The following is a 16,116-nucleotide window of genomic DNA, read 5'->3' on the forward strand; positions in this document are numbered from 1 at the left end:
AAAAAAAAAATGACGCAGTGCTTGTGGCACTAACTAATCTATGCCAAGAAATCTGAAGACAGCTATCTGAGCAACCGATATGAAGAAATCCATATTTGTGCCCATTCCCAAGAGAAGTGATTCAGTGGAAGGTAAAAATCATCTAACAGTATTATCATTATCAAATTCAAGTAAAATTTTGCTAAAGATAATTTTAAAATGGTTGCAAAAGCATATTGACAGGGAACTGCCAGAAATTCAAGTTGGATTAAGAAGAGGAAGTGAAACAAGAATATCATTGCTGATGTCAAATGGATCTTGGCTGAAATCAGTTAAAATAGAAAGATATTTATTTGTGCTTTAATGATTATGTAAAGGCTTTCAACTGATCAGGACAAACTATTAATAACATTACAAACAATAGGTATTCTAGAGCACTTAATTGGGCTCATGAGAAACTAGTACATAGACCAACAGGCAGTCATTCAAAGTTGTGTGCCAGCATTGTATCCTTTCACCATACTTATTAAATCTGTACAGTTAGCAAAGGATTCTAGAAATTAGGTTAATTGAAGAAGAACATGGCATCAGGAATAGAGAAACTCATTAACAGCCTGTGATATGCAGATGATACAACCTTGCTTTCTGAAATCGAAAAGGGCTTAAGATACTACAGTATGGATTGTACATAAAGGTAAGGAAAACATACATCCCACAACTAGACCATTAAATAACATCATGATAAATAAAGAAGATTGAAGTTGTCAAAGACTTAATTTTGCTTGGATCCACAATCAACTCTCATGGAAGCAGAAGTCAAAAAATCATGTGATGGATTGCATTATGCAAATCTGCTTCAAAAACTTTCTTTAATGTGTACCAGAGCAAAGATATTAGTTTGAGGAGTAAGGTGTACCTAACCTAAGCCATAGTATTTTCAGTCACCTTATATGTATATGAAGGTTGGACAATGATTAAGGAAGACCCTAGAAGACCCATGCATGTATGAATTATGGCATTTAAAAATAACATTTAAAATGCCATAGACTGCCAGAAGAACAAACAAATCTGTCTTGAAAGAAATGGTGCTAGAATGCTCCTTAAAACCCAAGAAAGAGACACTTTGTCAGATTTTGTACATATTATGAGGAGGGACAAGTCCTTGGAGAAGAGCATCATGCTTGGTAAAATTGAGGATTAGTTAAGAAGAGGAAAACACCCAATGAGATGGACTGACACACTGGAGAAAACTATGGGCTTAAATGAAAGAATTATTGTGAGGTTGGTGCATGACTAGGCAGTGTTTCATTCTGTTGTGCATAGGGTTGTTATGAGTCAATACCAACTTCATGGTGCCTAATAACAATTAAGCATTCCAGAATACTCATTTCCACAATGTTGTCTGTAGATTGTCATGATCCACACAACTGAAAACCTATGTATAGTCAATAAAGCAAAGGTCAATATTTTCTGTTATTCTCTGCTTTCACTCAACATCCATTTCACTCAAAGTTAGCAATGATATTCTCATACCACGTACTTTGAATATGGCTTCACTCTGGCAGGTCTCTGTCAATGTATACTTACAGTCATTTTTGGATTCTATTTAACAAAATTTTATTTGCTTGCAATATTAATGATATTGTCCCATGATTTCTGCATTTCCTTGGGTCACTTATCTTTGGAATGCCCCAAATATGGATTTCTTCCAATCAATTGGCCAGGCAGTTGTCTTCTAAATGTCTTGGCACAGATGAGCAAGTACCTTCAGTGTCACATCAGTTTGTTGCAGGATTTCAATTTGTAATCCATAAATTCCTAGTGCCTTGTTCTTTGCCAATGCTTTCAATGCACCTTAGACTCTTCCTTCAGTGCCATTGACTCTTAATCATATGCTACCTATAGAAATTGTTAAACATCGACCATTTCTTTTGGTTCAGTGACTCTGTATTCCTTCCATCTTCTTTTGATGCTTTCTGAATCATTCAATATTTTATCCATAAAATCCTTCAATATTGCAAGTCAATGCTTGTAGTTTTTCTTCAGTACCAACAGCTAGAGAAATGCTGCCCTTTTGATTTTTATCTTCAGGTTTTTGTACATTTCATTATAATGTTTGACTTTGTCTTCTCCAGATAACCTTTGAAATTTTCTATTCAGTACTTTTACCTTCTTATTTTTTCTATTTGCTTTAGCATCTCTATGCTGGAGAACAAGATTCAAAGTCTCTTCATCATTCATATTGGTCTTTTCCTTCTTTCCTATCTTATTAATGACATTTTGCATTCTTCCTGTATGATGTTCTTGATGTCATACCACAACTTTTCTGGTCTTTGGTCTTTCATGTCTAATGAATCAAATCTGTTCACGTGATCTCTAAATTTAGGTGAGATATGTTCAAGGTCATATTTTGGCTCTCATGGCCAAAATTTTCTTCAGCATCAGCCTGAACTTGCATAAGAACAATTGGTGGTCTATTCCACAGTATGTCCATGCCTTTGTTTTGGCTGATGACATGGAGTTTTTACATCAGCTCTTTCCACAGATATAGTGAATTGAATTTCTGTGTGTTTCATCTGGTGAGGTCCATGTGTAAAGTCATCTTTTAATTGTGAGCCATCAGTACATGAAGGTCTCAAAGGCTTTACTCCATTCACGTCATCATGATCAACTCTACTTTGAGTAGGTAGCTCTTCCCCAGTTGGATTTTGAGTGCCTTCCATCCAGTGGGACTCATCTTACAGCACTACATGTAGCAATATTCTGAGGCTCTTTATTTGTTTCAATATTCAATATTTTTGTTCTGGCAGGGCTACACTGTTAGTCATAAGGTTTTTCAGTGATTACATATTCAGAAGTAGTCTGTATCTTTTCCTTTCTACTCTGTCTTTGTCTCAAAGCTCAGCTGAAACCATTGAATGAGGGTGACCCTGATGGTATGTAAAATACCCATGGCATAACTTCCAAAACCACAGCAACGTGGAAGCCATCACAATATGACAAACTGACAGTACGACAAACCTGTACATAGACCAAGAAGTATCTGTTTGAACAGAATAAAGGATACTTTGTTGTTAAGTGCCATTGAGTCGGTTCTGACCCATAGCGATCCTGAACAGGGTTTCTGAGGCTGTAAATCTTTATGGGAGTAGAAAGCCTCATCTCTTTTCCATTGAGCAGCTGGTAGTTTCCAACTGCTGACTGTGCAGTTCGCAGCCCGATTCGTAACAACTACGCTATCAGAGCTAAAAGGTTTAAAATTGGTAAAGGCATGCACCCAGGATGTATTCTTTCCCCATAGTTATACAGTCTGTATTCAGAGCAAATAATCTGAGAAGCTAGGTTATATGAAGAAAAATGTGACATTACGTCATCCTGAGTTGTGCAGAGGAAGGATTTTCCCACGGTGCAAAGAAGAAGTAGCTGAAAGTCACAGTGGGCTCCTTAGGCTAATCCTCCAAGTTCTTATGAAGTCTGACTTTGGGATTTAGCCCTGAAATTGGCTCTCCTATTTGGGTGGGAATTTTTATTCATGCCTTACCTAAAAAGGGACAGCAGCTCTGGCCACACAGCCAAGCCGCATTTGCCCTTGTAAAATATCAGCATAAAAGGCAAAATCCAACACCAATTACTATATACAAAAAATCTATGTAAAGCCAACACCTGTTAATAACACACTAAAAAGAGAAGGGAGCAGTCAGAAGGACGCTGTGCATACGCAGAGACCTGACCGATCTTCAGAGATAGAGGTGGGAATAATTTTTTCTCTGCCAACTTCCCTTTCTCTGTCTGCCTATCACCAGTCTAGTGACTAAAGGGAGAGTCTAAGTGAGTGGCCACCCCTCACACCCCCCAGAGGGTTCTACTGCACGCACATACAGATCTGCATAGCTGTGACCATCTCCCAGTAGGAAAAAAACCTTAACTATTTTGCTACATATTTTTCTTTTCTTTTCTGTGATTATTGTCTACAGTAGACATTGCTGTTTTGTCTTTTGGCCCCCCTTTTATCTACAGGGGCTTCTTTCTCCTACATTACACAAGAAGAGATAGCAATTGTTATCATATAGTCAAGTTACAATCACACCCTATAAAATCCCATCATCCAAGCAAGAATAAATATTAGCTGCTATACACCAGATAGCCAACACCTGATACAGTTACTCTGAACTGAGTAATTAAGAAAAAAGTGAAAGGAGAAGTCCATATCCTAATTACATCTACCTGAAAGAGTAATAATACATTCACACACATTCATCTAATAATTAATAACATATCTAATTATTGAAGATACCCAAGAAACATCTGACTATATTGACACATGCCCAGAAAGATTTCAATTTTTATTCCATCAATTCCTGGTGCCTTGTACTTTGCCAATTACTTCAATGAACCTTGGACTTCCTCTTTTAGTATCATTGGCTCTTGACTATATGCTACCTCTTGAAACATCTGAACATCTTCCGTGTCCTTTTAGTAGAGTGACTGTGTAGTCCTTCCATCTTCTTTTGATGCTTTCTACATCATTCATTAATTTGCCCAGAGAATCCTTCAATAACGAAAGTTGAGGCTTAGATTTTTTCTTCAGTACCCCTAGCTTGAGAAATGTTGAGTGTGTTCTTCCTTTTTGATTTTCTGACTCCAGTTCTTTGCACATTTTGTTGTAATGTTTGACTTTATCTTCTAAAGCTGACCTTTAAAATTTTTCTGTTCAGCTCTTGGAACTCCTCATTTTTTTTCCATTTGATTTAGCATCTCTATGCTGGAGAGCAAGTTTCAGTGTCTCTTCTGACATCCATTTGACCTTTTCCTTCTTTCTTGTCTTCTTAATGACTTTTTGTTTTCTTCCTGTATGATGTTTTGATGCCATCTCACAACTCTTCTGGTCTTCAGTATTTAGTGTTTAATGTATCAAATCTGTTGTTCAGATGATCTCTAAATTCAGGTGGGATATATTCAAGGTCATATTTTAGTTCTTGTGGACTAACATTCATTTTTTTTTCAGTTTCAGTTTGAATTTGCATATGAACAATTGGTGGTCTGTTCCACAATCTGCCCCTGGCCTTGTTTTGACTGATGATATGAAGATTTTCCATCGTCTCTTTCTGCATATGTAGCCAATTTGATTTCTATGTGTTCCATCTGGTGAGGTCCATGTGTGTAGTTGTCTGTTATGACAACTATGCTATCTAAAGAAGGTATTTGAAATAAACAAATCATTGGTTTTGCAGAATTCTATCATTCGTTCTCCAGCATCATTTCTATCACCATGGCCATATTTTCCAACTACTGGTCCTTCTTCTTTGCTTCCACATTGCTGGTGTGAATGAAATATGGTCCAACCATTCTGGAAAACAGTATGGTGCTTCCTCAGAAAGTTGGAAATAGGAGTACTTTATGACTCAGCAATTCCTCTACTTGGTTTATAATCACAAGAAATTCGAACCAGTACATGAGTAGAAATATGCACTCCAATGTTTATTACAGCACTATTCACAATAGCAAAATGATGGAGACAGCTTAAGTGCCCATCAATGGAAGAATGGATAAACAAACTTTGGTTCATACACATAGTGGAATATTATGCTACCTTGAAGAACAACAAGGAAGCTGTAAGCCACCATATAACATTGATTAAACTTGAGGACATTATGCTGAGCGAAATTAGTCACAGAAAGACAAATATTGCTTAAGACTATTATTGTCAAAGCATAAGAAAAGATATCCATACAAAAAGTTAAAAAAACAAAACAAAACACAAAACAAAAGCTTTGTTTGTTACCACGGGTGGGAGGTAGGGGACAGTAGAGCACAGAGTAGGGGATAGGCACATCATAGGTTGGATGTTGGTGAGGGTAGTACACAAGAAGGCAGAGGGAAATGGTAGAACAAGGTCAATACAGGAACACTAAAGAAGGTTTGAATCAGCTGAATGGGATAGAGGTAATAGTTACATATGCTCAACCTTGAAACAACAGGACTCTGTGATATGGGGATCAAGATAGTCTGAATGGGCAAAAGAGAGGAAAGAATGTTAAGATACTTTATTATCTTATGAATATTGATTTCCCTTGCCTACTATTCTAAAATAGACACGAGTTGGATAAAAAGGAATGTTGGGAAACATGATTACTCAAAGCTTGTAAGTAACTAAGGTGTCTGCCTCACGGAACTTGCAGTGAGCAGTGTAATGTTTAACTCACTATTCCATTTTCATGTTAAAAAATTAAAATTATATTTAAACAGTTCTTAATTATTCTGAGTACATTGTCTGAGATTTTTACTCATAAGGGTGCTGTTTCTTTCTAATCATGTAAGACATTTTCTCACATATGTAGATATCAGTGCTATGCTATATATCAAAATCATATATAATTACCATTTTTTGATGTTGGTGCTGCTTCATTGAGTTTGTCTACGTAGCTGTAAAATGTTTCCCTTATCATTGTTTGCCGTCTCCAGGGCATAATCACTGATGTTGGTGGCAGTGCTTAGATTCAGTTTGTGCAGTTTGGAGCTTTTAGTGACAAGTGACTGTCAGACTGACAGCTGAGATCCATCACTTGGAATAGGAAACGTCTCCTGGAAGGCTGTATAGCCAGGGTCTTTCTCTGTAAGCCACCACTTATCAAGAATTACCCAATGTAAAGAATAGATCTCTTAAGAGATTTTTTTTTTCTTCCAAAAAGAATGTCAGACTTTCTCTTACTCCTTCACAATTACAACTGCTAACTTGAAGAACATACATCAACTAGACTGATATATAGAGCAGTTGCCATCTGATAGCTCACCTCTGTAAAATGAGAAGAGAGCTGATAACAAGATGCAGACTCATGAATGGTACTCTCTAGTGAAAATCAATGTGGAAAAAATCTAAGTAGATAAATGAATATGTAACCACTACTCTAACCAGAAACTGTTAATAGGATGGAATATATCCTAAACAACTATATTACAAAATTTGTGTAAGAAAAAGAAGTGTGGGCATATAGATGACAAAAGATTCACATAAATTCTCTAATTCAAATTAAATAGGTTACAGATTAGAAATGTTCTGCCCAGAACTATAAAGAAACTGAGGTGAATATGTTAGGTTACACTTCTCAGGGCCTCTTCTCCAAGTCTCACTGTTCAGTACATTATACTACAGCAAATGTTAATAATCAATTATTGACAATTAAATCCTATTTCAAACAGTGAAATTATATCAAAGTGTTTAGTCTGCCTAGAATGAGAACAGGATAAGGCTTTTAATTCTAAAGATAAACCACATAGCTTTCTAAGAATGTTATGATATTATCTATATATTTGATAATAGTTTTACCAAATATGGGAGTCCTGGTGTGGTATTGTGAGTTAACATGCTAGACTGTTTTCCATCTGTAGCAAATAATAGTAAACAAAATCAAAGAATAATCAGTGCACAGAACTAATGGTCCACATGAACGACAGTCTCATTTAGAAGATCTAGATGGTGCCTAGCCACTGTTACCAGTCTTTCTGACCATAAACACAATATTGTTGTTGTTAAGTGCCTTCAAGTAATTTGCAACCCTAGCAACCCTGTATAGGGTTTCTGAGGAGCGACTGGTGAGTTTGAACTACCAATCTTGTGGTTCAAACCAACCTTGCAGTGTAATGTTTTATTCTGCAGCATCACACCAGGACTCCTATAAACACAAAAGAAAGTCACATTTAGAATGGGAGAGAAAGTAGAAAAATATCTTAAATTCATAAAAAGACCAGACTAATTATTCTGATAGAGATTAGAGGAATGCTCAAAGGCTATGGTCCTAAATAAATCTTTTAATCTGCATTTTGAATGGGTTTTAATTGAAGCCACACCCAGATGTCACCGTCCAGTCAAATAGAAACTGGCATATAAAATAAAAAATAACAATCAGCTATAGAGACAAAATGATCAATATTTGCCCAAAAGCAAAGATGAAAAGGAAAATAGTGGCAGGGAACATGGATGGCTGAAAATGAAGAAGTCACAATGGAAATGGGAGAATGCTGACACATTGTGTGTATAGTAACCAACAACACAGCATCACAGAACAATCTATGTATAAATTGTGGAACGAAATTGAAGACAATATCCTGTGGGACGTGAGGCTTTAGGATATAACTTGAACTATTTGATATACTTCTTGTATTATTGGCTTAAACTGTATAGACTACTAAATGACGCCTGCAGAAGAACAATGGATGGCACTTCCTTCCTGTAAAACTCAGCTTCCTGTTCTACATCCTTCTATGTGGCAAGTGACAAATATGGTCTGTAACAGCCTTTGTTGTTATAACTGGCCTGGATTTAGTCTTAAAATAGGTTTAATTGAAACTAAGGCTGTTCTGTGTATGTTGTAACAAATATGTGTATAGAGGGAATGTGCTAATATAACATGAGCACACTTTATGATTTTTGACCATAACTAAATTTCAAAAGTCTGAGGATGTAAGATTGTACCAAGAGTCAAATTTTTTTAAAGTGACTGAAACATGCAAGTAAATACTGATGTTTATACTAAGAATCATGTTTAAACATTATATTTCACTCATTTACAAACAAGAATCAATTTAGATGAAAATAATTACTCAAAAAAATCATTGGTTAAAATCTGTAAATCAATGCAATTTGGGAAATTAAAACATATTTTACAACTATTTATATTTTAAGTTATTTAATTTGTTACCACTCTTTTTCATAGTGTAAAATATTTATTAAAACTTTGTACTATTTTATAAAATTATCCTTAAGATATTTCTAAATCTTAAAAATTATTTTACATAAATATTGGACATCAATTTTTTATACTTATTCTTGACCAACTCCAGACTACATTGTGAGACCTCAAGGGTGAAAAACTTATTCTTCTTTGAAAGATTATAATATAATATTAACCATATCAAAACAGAAGAAATTAAAGAAGATTCATAATTCAGCTTAAAATTTGGCTTTTCTAAATCTCATATTTAAAAGAAATCTAAAGAAGTTAAAATGCCAATCAATGTATCTATCCCAAATTTAATGGTACCAATTCAGATTTACCTCATCTAAGTTATGAATTTTCACCATAACTTGAAAAATAATATAACGCTTCTTTTCAGAGAACTCAATAAATTTTATTCAATCTAATGAGTATTTCATACTTTTTCCCAAGTTCTTTAAAAAGCTATGTTTCTTACTGATAATAGTAGGCAAAGCAACACTCATTAGTATGTTTGGTGGAAGAGTTTTTAGTCAGAGAATATTATATGTGACACATTTGTGTTGCACTCCAGTTTTTCATACTTATGATGTTTTTCTTTGCATATGTTTGATGAGCAGGCAGAATTAAAATGCTGCATCTTCTACAACTCTTCTGTCTGCTCTGTGTATGCCTATGGATTACTAAAAGCATTCCCTCATAAACCACCACAATCTAATCTTTACCTCAATGTGTATTCTTTCTGGTGACACCATTTTATCCGATAGCTACTTATTCCCAAAGGAGCCCTGGTAGCATAATGGATAATGAGTTGGAATGCTAACCTCAAGGTCAGTAGTTCATGTGTACCAGTTGCTTCACAGGAGAAAGATAAAGTTGTCTGCTTCCGTCAAGGTTTACAGCCTCGGAAGCTCTGTACATGGTCACTATGAGTCAGAACCAACACAGTGGCATGCAACCATTAACACCACTTATGCCTAACTCTGTTTAATTAATTAAAATGAAGACCACTATAGATTGTTTCAAATTAAAGTCATTTTACAAACTGTTAAAAAGAAGAAAAAGAAAACAAAAATATAAACACATATCTAAGACCTTCTTACATATATGGAAATTACTTGGCTAAAAATGAAAAAGAGAAAAAAAACTGAAAACAAATCTGGACTATATAGTTCATCAATTGCTCATAGGCAAGTTCAGAGGCTGAACTGGAAGGAAAGTAAACAACTTCATGAGAGCCAGAATATGACCTTGGGTATATCCCACCTGAATTTATAAAGCATCTCAAGAACAGATTTGATCCATTAAACACTAATGATCAGAGATATTTTGGCAAGAACAGCATCAATGAAGAAAGAAAAATGTCATTAAAAAGACAGGAAAGAAAGAAAAGACAAAAATGAATGTAAGAACAGACTCTGAAGCTTGTTCTTGGACATGGAGAAGCTAAGGCAAATGGAAGAAATGAAGAAGTGAAAGAACTGTACAGGGAATTTCAAATAGAAACTCAAAAGGACAAAGTCAAATATTGAAATGTGAAAAAAATCAGTAATTAAAAGAGTTATTGAGTGTTATCTATACCAATTTTAACATAGATGTGAATGTACAAAGAAGTCAAGGATAAGGAAATAGAATGCATTATGAAACTTAAAATCTTCCAAGTTTACCAAAGAACATTGGAAGGATATTTGAGAAAAGAATATTCTGAGAATGATGTTATGCGTTTCTCATCTTTATATCTTCCTTAGCACTCTCACAGTGATTTTTCTTGCAACTCCTGCTATGACTCCTGATATCCTACACAACATAGACTTCAAGTGTGGGCGTGACTCATCCTTGGACATTTTTGCAAAGCTGAGGAAAGATGCACTTCTAAAGATAACTGTGTAAACACTGAGATAGAACAACAACACCAATAAAAAGTTCATTAATTTGGCCTAGCATTCATTAATATTTACTGAATAAATGGTCAATTCAATACATACGTCCATATATATGTTCATAAATAAGCAAATGAAAGGCAAGTTTAAAAATATATATACAGACACACTTGCTTATATCTTGCCACTAGTGATACAACTAACAGATTTTCAATGTCAGGCTCTGAATTAGTCAAAGTTAAGCCTGAGAAGCAGTAGGTGGTCTATGTCAAGAACTTTATTTTGAGGAGTCAGCAGACACAATTGTGAGGGTTGGCTATGAAATGAAATCCATAGGGTAGGCCTTCAAGGAGTGTGGATAAACCAATTGTGAGCTCAGGCAGAAAGAATCTGCTGTCTACATGCAGAATTTGTCTTCATCAAAGAAACCTCAGTTCTACTTTTTAGGACTTTAAATGAGTTGAAGCTGGTCCCAATTTTTTTTTTTTCCCAGAAACTGACCACTAACAACTATTGAATGCAAATATAAGCAATCTCTCAGATATAGTGACCCTATGTGTAACAGAATGAAACACTGCCCAGTCCTGGGCCAACCTCACAATTGTCACCACGCTTGACCCCACTGATGTTACCACTTTGCCAATCCATCTCACTGGGAATCGTCCTCTTTGTGTCTGATCCTTCACCTTACCCAACATGATATCCTTCTCTAGTGAATGGTCCCTCCTGATAATATGTGCAAAGTATGAGAGATGAAGTTTGGCCATCCTGGCCTCCAAGGAGCACTCTGGCTGCACTTCTTCTAACACAGATCCATTTATTCTTTTGGCAGCCCACGACACTTTCAGTATTCTCCTCCAACACCATAACTCAAATGCATGAATTCTTCTATGATCTTCCTTATTCACTGTCCAACTTTTGCATGCATATGAGGTTATTGAAAATATCATGGCTTGGATATATACAAGATATTTAAGTGGAATTTGTAGGTGAGTGAGAAAAGGTGCCTACCATTCTTATTTATCCTTGCTTTAGTGCAAGAAAAGATCCTAATCTTTTCTATGATATAAAAACTGCAAATAAAGCAAGTGAAGGTGATTGAAATGAAGATTTGTTGTGAGTAGGTCATGTTACAAAGTGAGGGCAAACATATGTATCATTAAAGGTCAAGTATGGGTTATTTGTAAGGTGGTCATGTAACACAGGGACTGCTTGTATCATGTCCACTGAATGTCAATGAGTTCACAGTGCTCTGCCAATTATAAACATGTTATTTATTCAAAAGATTTTTTGACATGAAATGTGCTAAAATATTCAAGGTCTGATATTAACTATCAGTAGTTTTTAGTGTTCTTTTTGTTAAAAGGATTTTTGGTAATGAAGAACTTGAACATGCTTGTAATCTAATAGCAAGTGAGCATATATCTGTTTAATAAATATTGCTAGGACAACTTGATTTTGAGATGCAGAAGAAAGTTGGATCTCTACCATACTCTCCATAAGAAGGTTAAGTTAAAACGGATCAATGAACTAAACATAAGGGTAAAAACCATAAAACCTTTGAGGAAAACATGGAAGTAATCTTCAGAACTTTATGTTTGGATAATGATTCTTAGGTAAATATCCAAAGCAGGAACAATGAAAACCATATTAATTAGACATCATTAAAATTAAAATAAAAGAAAAAGCATGTGTGCACTTTCTTAGACTGGGTTCTCTAGAGAAGCAATATCAGTGAAGCTTATATATGTATATATAAACAGAGGTTTATACCAAGCAAGTGACTCACACAGTTGTAGAGATGGTCAGTTTCAAGTCCGACTGGAAGCTTCTGACTTAGGAAGCTGCAGGGCTGATGAACCAAGATCCACATGTCAGACAGCAGGCAAAGTGGTAGGTCCAGCAGGTAAGAATGAAAACTGCTTACAATTCCCAGTATTGACAAGAAATAGAACAGGTCACAGGTTCAATTCCAAAGAACTGGAGGTCAGAGGTTGTTTTCACCTTCAACAGAAATGCAAAATCCAGACCTATCAGAAAGCAAGAAAACCAAGCCTTAGATATTGGATGCAAACCACACTTCTGAGGAAGTTTCCCTTTAATTAATTAACTGCTCATAGCAAACCTCATCATGAGATGATTGCATTATTTTAGATTTATTCATGGTGGATAACTATATCTTAACTGCCCAACCACTGAGAATCACAGCTCAGTCAAGTTGACACAAAACCTTAACTATCACTTGCATCAAAGGACATTATTAATAAAGTGAAAATACAACCTATCAGAGAAACATATTTGGCAAATACATATATTTGATAAAGTTTTAATATCTAGAATATGTAAAGAACTTCTATAACTCAACCACAAAATACCAATAGTACAAGTAAAACTAAGCCAAGAACATGAATAGGCATTTCTCCAAAGAACACAAGCAAATGCTCAACATGAGAAGATGTTCAATATCATTAGTCATTAGAGAAATGAAAAATAGAACCTCAGTGACATACCGCTCACACTCACTAGGGTTGCCACTATTAAAAAAAAAAATCAGAAAAAAAAGAAAAGTGTAAACAAGTTTGAATTCTCAGCAGACCAGCCTGGAACAGACAGAGCAACAGATGATACATCTTTAAAGAAAGATCATCTGGAAAAACCCAAAACAAAATTAGTTGTATGACTGGCTACTACAAGAATAAGTAAGCTGTTCACCGGGAAGCCATCAAGGCAAGCAACCAAATTCTTTCAGGACAAATCCCCTTAAATAACTGAAACTCAAAGGGAACACATAAGCAGGCATGTAAGCTTGTGATGACCACATTGGTCTACTGGTGAGTGGAACAGGGAGAAAGGCAGAAATGAAGAAATGGGCTGAGTGAAACCACAGTCTAGACTCCTGTTGACCTGGAGATGGGAGAGAGAAGAGGAAGGGTTGGTTGATCCAAAGTATGGTGAGACCTGGGGACACCTGAGCCCATGGACAAGAACACAGCCACAGAGGGCTAGAGCTGAAAGTGAAGCATCCAACTGGTATGAAGTGAAGGGAGATGCAGAAGAACACCCAAACTTGCAGATAGTACCCATTTGACCTAGCCTCAATGGCTTGAAAATCAGAACTTGACTAGAAGAAGATTTTAAAAAATTGATAAAGGAAATGAGTGTAAATTGCTACAATTTGATGAACTTGACCTATACTCATGGAGGTAGTAACTCTAAATACCAACAGAGAGGGAAGGAGTCATCGCATCAAATATCAATGCTAGCCCCTCTGTACACAGGGTAGATAGGGACAGGCAGCTTAGATATTGGCTACCTAAAATGTGGGGATGATCAAGGCATGAAGTGACTGGACTACAAGGTTTCAAGAGGGAGTTCAGTTTAACAGTATGCGAAGGAAGAAAGAGTCAGTGTTTCTTTTTGTTATGCATAGGGTCCCTATGAGTGGGAGCTGATTCAATGGCACCAAACAACAGCATAAAATGACCATGCCAGAGCAAATCAAACTTAGCTGTGGATCAGTGAACTTCAAAATGCTGTCAATGCTATAAAATCAAAACTTTCTATGTTAATTCTTAGAATGATCAATGAACAATAAATGCTATAGCTACCTAATCAATAAATAAAACAGTTTGGGGGGGGGGAGGAGAATAGAGAACTAACCGTTAAATATAGGCCTGAATTTCTGAAAATCCTGTGTACTAATATTAGTTCTATTTTGAAAGTACCCAAACAAGTCTATAATATATAATTTTTATGAAGTTCTTCTTTAGGCTACCCATCTGTAATAATAGCCTATTGTTGTCATCCATATTGACTTTTCCTTGTCTGTGATAGAGGTAAAGTGAAGCTAAAAGATTATTCATGATAGAAAATAAGGACTAGCATCAAAGTTAAAAAAATAATAATATGATTTTTATTTTTTATTTTATTTTATTTAGGAATCTAATCCCAGGTTGAAAATTATTTTTGATACAATGAAACCAGGGTAATTTATCTTTCAGTTACCTAGCTTAGAAAGTAGAGAGATTCATGGATTTGCACATCCCCTATGAGCAAAGTTGTTTTTCACTTTATTCTTTCTTTACAAAGCATTAGTGCATTAATTCATTATCCTTGATTTTAATTTTATCCTCACAGTGGGTAGTAGATACTGAAGAAGAAACCAGAAGTAAGAGAAAAAAGAAACACTGGAGATGCTAATCTTCAAGTAGTTCTTCAGATAATAGAGAACATACAGCCAAACGAAAGGTGGAAGGAAATCAAGCCAAATTCAAGATCTTGGTCTAGAGATCTTCAGTCTCTTTCACATTCTTATGACAAAAGATGCAGGCATAGATCAAGCAGTAGCATTTCTTATGGCTCAAGAAGAAAATAAAGTTGAAGTCATTCAAGGGGTCAAGGGAAATCCTACAAAATTCAGAGGTCTAGGTCTAAAAGCAGAATAAGGTCCAGGTCAAGACCTTGCCCACATTTCCATAGCCAAAGTAGTGAAAGATCCAGTCACAGAAGAACTCAGAGTCAATATTGGGATAGGGAACTATGCAAGGCCAGAGACAAGGAGAAGAGAAACAAGGAGAAGGATAAAATAAAAGACAAGGAATTGCACAATATCAAACCTGTGGAATCTGGAAACATCAAAGCTGAATTAGAACATCTGTTTCACTATATTTGTAAGTGTATTTGTTCACCACCATCATCAGTATACTGAACTGTTTTGTCATCAAAGGATCCTTACAACTTTTTTATAATTATACCCACTTTTCTCCAGCCAAGCCTTTCCTCTTTCTTCTATAGCCCCTGGAAATCACTAATATTTTCCATTCTAAGGTATTATGTAAATTGAATTATACAATATGTAATCTTGCTATGTTTACTCAGTACAAGCCTTGAAATTCATTAAAATTGTTGTGGATATTAAAAAATATATATACAAAAAAAAAAAAACAAAAGCAGCCTTAAATAGAGCCTAGTTTATTCTTGTTTCCAAGGGGGAAGTAATCTATTGTGTAAGAATTCCACAAAAGTTCAATATAATTTAGCCTTTAAATAATTTGGCATGTTAAGAATGACATAATAATACCTAAAATGGGGCTAGAACTTGCCCAATGAAAGAGGCTTCCTGTGGAGCATTTGCATTACAAAAGACCATAGATGGACTCCTGAACCCCATCCAGAATCTTCTGAGGTAGGAAATTTCCACTTGAAAAGACAAGCAGACCAGCCTGGAGCAGCTAGAGGAACAGAAGATACTTCTTGAAAGAAAGACAAGCAGGAAAATCAAAAACAATAATGGCAGTCTGATTGACTACTACAAGAACAAGCAAGTTGTTCACTAGGGAACCATCAACGCAAGCAATGAACTTCCCTCAGGGCAAACCCCCTTCCAAGACTGAAACTCAAAGGGAATACATGAGCAGACATGTAATCTTGCTGATGATTACGTTGGTCTACCCTTAAAAGGATGTGGCACAAAAACAGCAATGAAGTTGTGAGCTAAGTCTGATCACATTCAATAGACTCCTGTCAACCTGGATTGAGACCTGGTT

At 35.7% G+C, this 16,116-nt stretch overlaps 1 pseudogene; it reads left to right on the plus strand.

Annotated features, from left to right (window-relative positions):
• The first annotated feature begins 79 nt into the window (after positions 1–79).
• Positions 80–15,278, plus strand: LOC102841088 (annotated as a pseudogene).
• Positions 15,279–16,116: the final 838 nt, after the last annotated feature.

Source organism: Chrysochloris asiatica, unplaced genomic scaffold, assembly GCF_000296735.1.
Source record: "Chrysochloris asiatica unplaced genomic scaffold, ChrAsi1.0 scaffold00068, whole genome shotgun sequence".
NCBI classification, from domain to species: Eukaryota; Metazoa; Chordata; class Mammalia; order Afrosoricida; family Chrysochloridae; genus Chrysochloris; species Chrysochloris asiatica.